The following is a 5,690-nucleotide window of genomic DNA, read 5'->3' as shown; positions in this document are numbered from 1 at the left end:
GGGGGGGGCCCTCTGGAGCCCCCTTGTGCAGCTCCAACCGAGAAGTGAAAAGGGCATGGTAATGTTGCATGTGCTACCCCAAGTATCCCCGGACTGCTTCTCGGCCCAGGATTCTTGCTTACCTCAGACCCAGGACTTGGGTCCCCATGGGTAGGGAGCCTTACCTGGGTTATGGTTCCATCCATGGGAGTAGCCAGGGCAGAAACGACACCATTCCCATGATCTCCATGGAGGGTTGAAGTGAGGGCCCATGCCAGGAGCTGGCTCTGGTGTAGGGTTGCCGTGAGCCTCAGTGGCAGCCTATGGTTAGGGTTAGGTGGAGGGTTAGGTTTAGGGGTAGAATACAATCCCCAGATGCTCCAGGAATGGATCTCTCAGCAGTGCTGTGGTCCACTCAGAGGGTTTAGTTGAAGGCGAATTTGAAAGTGTAGGTCAAGCTTAGCTTTGGTTTCAAAGGCTAGCCTCATCTTTGGGCCCTGCTAAGGTGCAGCCTCAGGACATTCGTGGTACCACTGAAACTGGGCATTCTGAATGTGATGGTGATGTGCCACACTCCATGCTGATGAAGCCTGCAATGATTCTGGACACCGTGTGTTTGGTGTTCTAGAACCCAGGACTCGGGTCCCCGTGGAGACAGAGACTTGGCTGAGGTTCAGGTTACATCCAGTGGAGTCACCAGGGGTGAAGTAGCACCAGTTCCATGATCTTACAGTAGGGCTGAAGTGAGGGTGAACATGCAGGCTCAGGTCAGCTGAAAGCTTCAGCTGAGAAGTTGGGCTAAAGGTCATGGTAGGATTACATGTATGTTAGTTTTAGAATCAGGGAGCATGGGAAGATGGGGGCCAGTCTTCGGCCTTGGCTTCAAAGGCTGGCCTCCACTTTAGGCTAGAATACAAGGGTGTCTCAGGAGTCCCCTCGTGCAGCTCCTTCCATGCTGTGTAAATGGCATGGTAATGTTCCATGTGCCACATGTCACCCTGCACTGTTTCTGGGCCCCGCATCTGGCTTTCCACAGACCCAAGACTTTGGACCTCATGGCGAGGGAGCCTTGTATAGGGTTAGGTTTCTGCCAGGGGAGTCACCAGGGCCAAGGCATGACCAGTCCCATGATTTCTTTGGAGGACTGAAGTGAGGGCTAACGCATGGGTGCTCTTCAGCTGTAGGTTTCTGCCAGAGTTCCTGAAAAGGTTCGGGTTAGTGTTAGGTGCAGAGTTAGTGTGAGGGTTAGGCTCAGTGATAGGAGGCTCCAGGTGCTGAAACCTCAGTGGTGCGGTGGTCTCCCCAGAGGGCTGAGTGGAGGGTGCATGGAAGGCTGGCAGCAAGCCTTCAGCCTTGGCTTCAACAGCCAGCCTCCTTTTGAGGCTAGTGTACAGTTGGACCTCCGGAGCCCCCTCATGCAGCTCCATCAGACCTGTGGAAATGGCATGGTGATTTTGCATGTGCCACACCAAGTCACCCTGCACCTTTTCTGGGCCCCAGGCCCAGCTTTCCTTGGACACAGAACTCAGGACCCCATGGTGAGGGAGCCTTAGCTAGGGCTAGGGTACCTTCCAGAGGAGTCATCAGGGAAGAAGCTACATGGGTCCTGGAGTACTATGTGAAGGCCTGAGCACGGGTCTCCCACATGACTAGGTTTATGTTGAGCCCCAGGGGTAGGGCTAGGGTAAAGTTTAGGTGGAGGATTGGGGTAAGAGTTAGAGGACAATCCCCAGACTCTCCTGGAATGGATCCCCCAGCAGTGCAGTGGTCCAATGAGATTGGTGAGTGTAGGGTGTGTGGAAGGTGCCGGCCAGGCTTAGCATTTGGGTTCAAGGGCCAGCCTCCTCTGTGGGCCCAGATACCATGGGGCATTAGTACACCCGTCCTGCAGCTGTTGCCAGGCTTTGCGAATGTCGTGATGATGTTCCACATTCCATGCTGATGAAGCCTGCACTGTTACTGAGAGTCCCGGGTCTGTGGTGTTCTCAGACCTCGGACTCGGGTCCCCATGGGGTCAGAGACTTGGCTAGGTTTAGGGTTACATCCAGGGGAGTTGCTAGGGTTGAAGAGACACCAGCCCAGTGATCTCTTTGGAGGGCTGAAGAGAGGATACAGGCGTGGGTTGCCCTGAGATATCTGGCTAGGTGTCGGGTTAGATTTAGGTGCAAGGTTAGGATCAGAGCCTAGGGGGCTCCAGGCTCTAAACCCCCAGTGGTGCAGTGATCTCCCCAGAGGTCTGAGTGGAAGTCACATGGGAGGCTGGCAGCCAGCCTTCGGCCTTGGCTTCAAAGGCCAGCCTCCTCTTTGGGCTAGGGTACACGGGTGGCTCGGGAGCCTCCTTATGCAGCTCCATCTGGGCTGTGGAAATGGCATGCTGATGTCCATATGCCACACCAAATCACCCTGCACTGCTTCTAGGCCCCAGGTCCATGCTTCCCTTGCTTAGGACACAGGTCCCCCTTGTGGAGGAGGCTTCAGCTAGTGTTAGGGTTACATCCAGGGGAGTCACAGGGCAGAAGCAAAACCAGTCCTGGAGTGTGAAGTGAGGGCCCATGCACTTGCTCGGTGCAAGAGTATGGTTTTGGTGAGCCTCAGGGTAGAAGTAAGAGTAGGTTTAGGGTTAGGTCAGGCCCAGGAGTCTCCAGGCACTGAACACCCAGTGGGGTGGTGGTCTCCCTGGAGGGCTGAGTGAAGAAAGCCTGGCAGGCTGGCAGCAAGCCTTCAGCTTTGGCTTCAGAGGCCCACCTCCTCATTGGACCAGGGTAGAGGGTGGCCTCCAGAGCCCCAAAGTGCATCTCCATCAGGGCTGTGAAAATAGCATGGTGATGTTCCATGTGCCACACCGACTCACCCAACACCACTTCTGAGCACTGGATCGGTGTTTATCTCAGAACCAGGACTCAGGTTCTCCTGAGGAGAGAGTTGTGGCTAAGGTTAGGGTTCCATCAGGGGAGACAGCAGGGCACAAGCGACACCAGTCTGGTGATCTCCCTGGAGGGCTGAAGTGAGGACCCATGTGTGGATCCGGCTTAAGTGTAGGGTTCAGGTGTGCCTCAGAAGTAGGACTAGGATAAGCGGTAGGGTGAGGGCTGGGTTTAGAGTTAGAGTACAATCCCCACACGCTTCAGGGCCGGATCCCCTAGCAGTGCAATGGTCCACCCAGAGGGCTGGGTTCAGGGCATGTGGGAAGTTGCCTACCAGGCTTAGCTTTGGGTTCAAGGGCCGGCCCAGCTACGGTGGGACCTCAGGACACCCGTGGTGCAGCTGTCACCAGGTTTTACAAATGTCATGCTGCTATTCCACGTTCCATTCTGATGTATTCTGCACTGCCTTTTGGCCCCATGTCCGTGGTTTTCTCAGACTAGGGATTCAGATTGCCATGAAGACAGAGCCTTCCCTGAGGGCAGGATTCCATCCAGGGGAGTCCCCAAGGCTGAAGTGGCTCCAGTCCTGTATTCTCCCTGGAGAGCTGAAGTGAGGGTGATCGTTGGGACTTGGCTTCAAACGCCATCCTCTTGCACTACTGTACATTGTGGCCTCTGGAGACCTCTTGTGCAGTTCCATCAGGCTTTAGAAATGGCAATGGTGCTGTTCCATGGCCATGCTGAGTCACACTGCACCACTTCTGGGCCCTGGATCCGTGATTTCCACAGACCGAGGACTCGGGTCCCCATGGGGAGGGAGCCTTGGCTAGGTTTAGGTTTCTATCCAGGGGAGTCTCCTGGGCAGAAGCGACCATGATCTCCTTGGAGGGCAGACATGAGGGCCCAAGGAGGGCCGGCTCAGATGTAGGGTTGTGGTGCCTTCAAGGGGTAGGGCTTCGATTAGGACTACAAGGATTGTTGGGGTTAGCATTAAAGTAAGATCCTGGGATGCTCCAAAAACAGATCACCTAGTTCTGCAGTGGTCCACCCAGATGTTTGAGTTGAGAGCGCCTGGGAATATGCCATCCAAACGTAGCTTTGGGTTCAAGGACTAAACCCCTCTGTGGGCTGGCTAAGGTGGGACCTCTAGACACCTGTTGCGCAGCTGTCGTCGGGCTTTGAAATGTCATGGTGATGTTCCACGTTCCACGCTGATGAAGCCTGCACCACTTCTGGCCCCATATCCATGGTGTTCTCTGACCAGGGACTCGAGTCCCCATGGGGACAGAGCCTTGGCTAGGGTTAGGGTTCTATCGAGGGGCGTCACCAAGGCCAAAGTGGCACCAGTGCCATGATCTTCCTGGAGGGCTGAAGTGAGGGCAATTGCTCCTGTGCAGAGCAGCTGTAGGGTTCTTCTGAGAGGTAGGGCTAGGTGTCCTGTAAGTGTTAGGTATAGAGTTAGTTTTAGGGTTAGGATAAGAGCCCAGGAGTCTCCAGGTGCTAAACACCGAGTGATACACTTGTGTCCCTGGAGGGCTGACTGGAGGGGCCCATGTGAGGTTGGCGGCCAGCCTGTGGCCTTGCCTTCAAATGCCATCCTCCTCTTTGGCCTAGTGTAAGGGCGGCTTCTGGAACCCCCTTGTGCAGCTCCATCTGGGCTGTGGAAATGGCGTGATGTTCTCCATGCCACAACTTCTTGACCCCAGGTGTGTGCTCTCTTAGACACAGGTCTCGGGACACCATGGGATGGAAACTTCGGGTAGGGTTATGGTTTGGTCTGGGGGAGTCACCAGGGCAGAAGTGACAGCAGTTGGGTGACCTCCCTGGAGAGCTGAAGTTAGGGCCCATGCACAAGGCCGTCTCAGGTTTAGGGAGCGCTGAGCATCAAGGGGTATGCCTAGGGTCAGGTTTAGGTAGAGGCTTGGGGATAGGGTTAGAGTAAGATCCCTGGACGCTTCAGGAGTGGTTCCCCCAGCAGTGCATTGGTCCAGCCATAGGGTGGAGTTGAGGGCAGGTGGGAAGGTGCCTGCCAGGCAAAGCATTTGAGTTCAAGGGCCACCTTCTTCTGTGGGCTCAGCAATGGTGGGTCCTCAGGTCCCCTGTCATTTAGCTGTCACAGGGCTTTGCAAATACACTGGTTATGCTCGACATTCCATGCTGATAATGCCTGAACCGCTTCTTGGATCTGTGTCTGTGGTGTTCTAGAACCTAGGACTCAGGTCCAGATGGGGACAGAGCCTTGAGGAGAGTGAGCATTCAGTCTCAGAGGCATCATCAGAGCAGAAAGGGCACCAGTCCTGTGATCTCCCTGGAGGGCTTAACTGAAGGGGCATGTGTGGACATGGGTCAGCTTTAGGATTTTGCTGAGAGATCGGGCCAGGGGTCAGGATAGGTTTAGGTGTAGGGTTAGAGTGAGGGTCAGGGTCAGAGCCCAGGTAATGTCAGGCCCTGAACCTCCAGAAGTGAGGTTGCCTCCCCAACAGGTGAATGGAGGTCACATGGGAGGCTGGCAGCCAGTCTTCGGCCTTGCCTTCAAAGGTCGGCCTCCTCTTTGTTCTAGGGTACAGGGGGGCCTCCAGAGTTCCATCGTATAGCTTTGTCCAGGCTGTGGAAATGGCATGTTGACCTTTCATGTGCCATGCCCAGTCACCCCACACTGCTACAGGGCCCTGGGTTTTTGCTTTTCTGAGACCCAGGACTCGGGACCCCATGGGAAGGGAGCCTTGACTAGGGTTCGGTTACCAATCTGGGGAGTCCCAGGGCAGAAGTGACACCAGTCCCATGATCTCCCTGGAGGGCTGATGTGAGGCCACCCGCCATGTGCAGGCTGACTCAGGTGTACGGTTT

This window comes from Suricata suricatta, chromosome 1, assembly GCF_006229205.1.
Source record: "Suricata suricatta isolate VVHF042 chromosome 1, meerkat_22Aug2017_6uvM2_HiC, whole genome shotgun sequence".
NCBI classification, from domain to species: Eukaryota; Metazoa; Chordata; class Mammalia; order Carnivora; family Herpestidae; genus Suricata; species Suricata suricatta.
Note: the sequence above shows the minus strand (reverse complement) of the source record.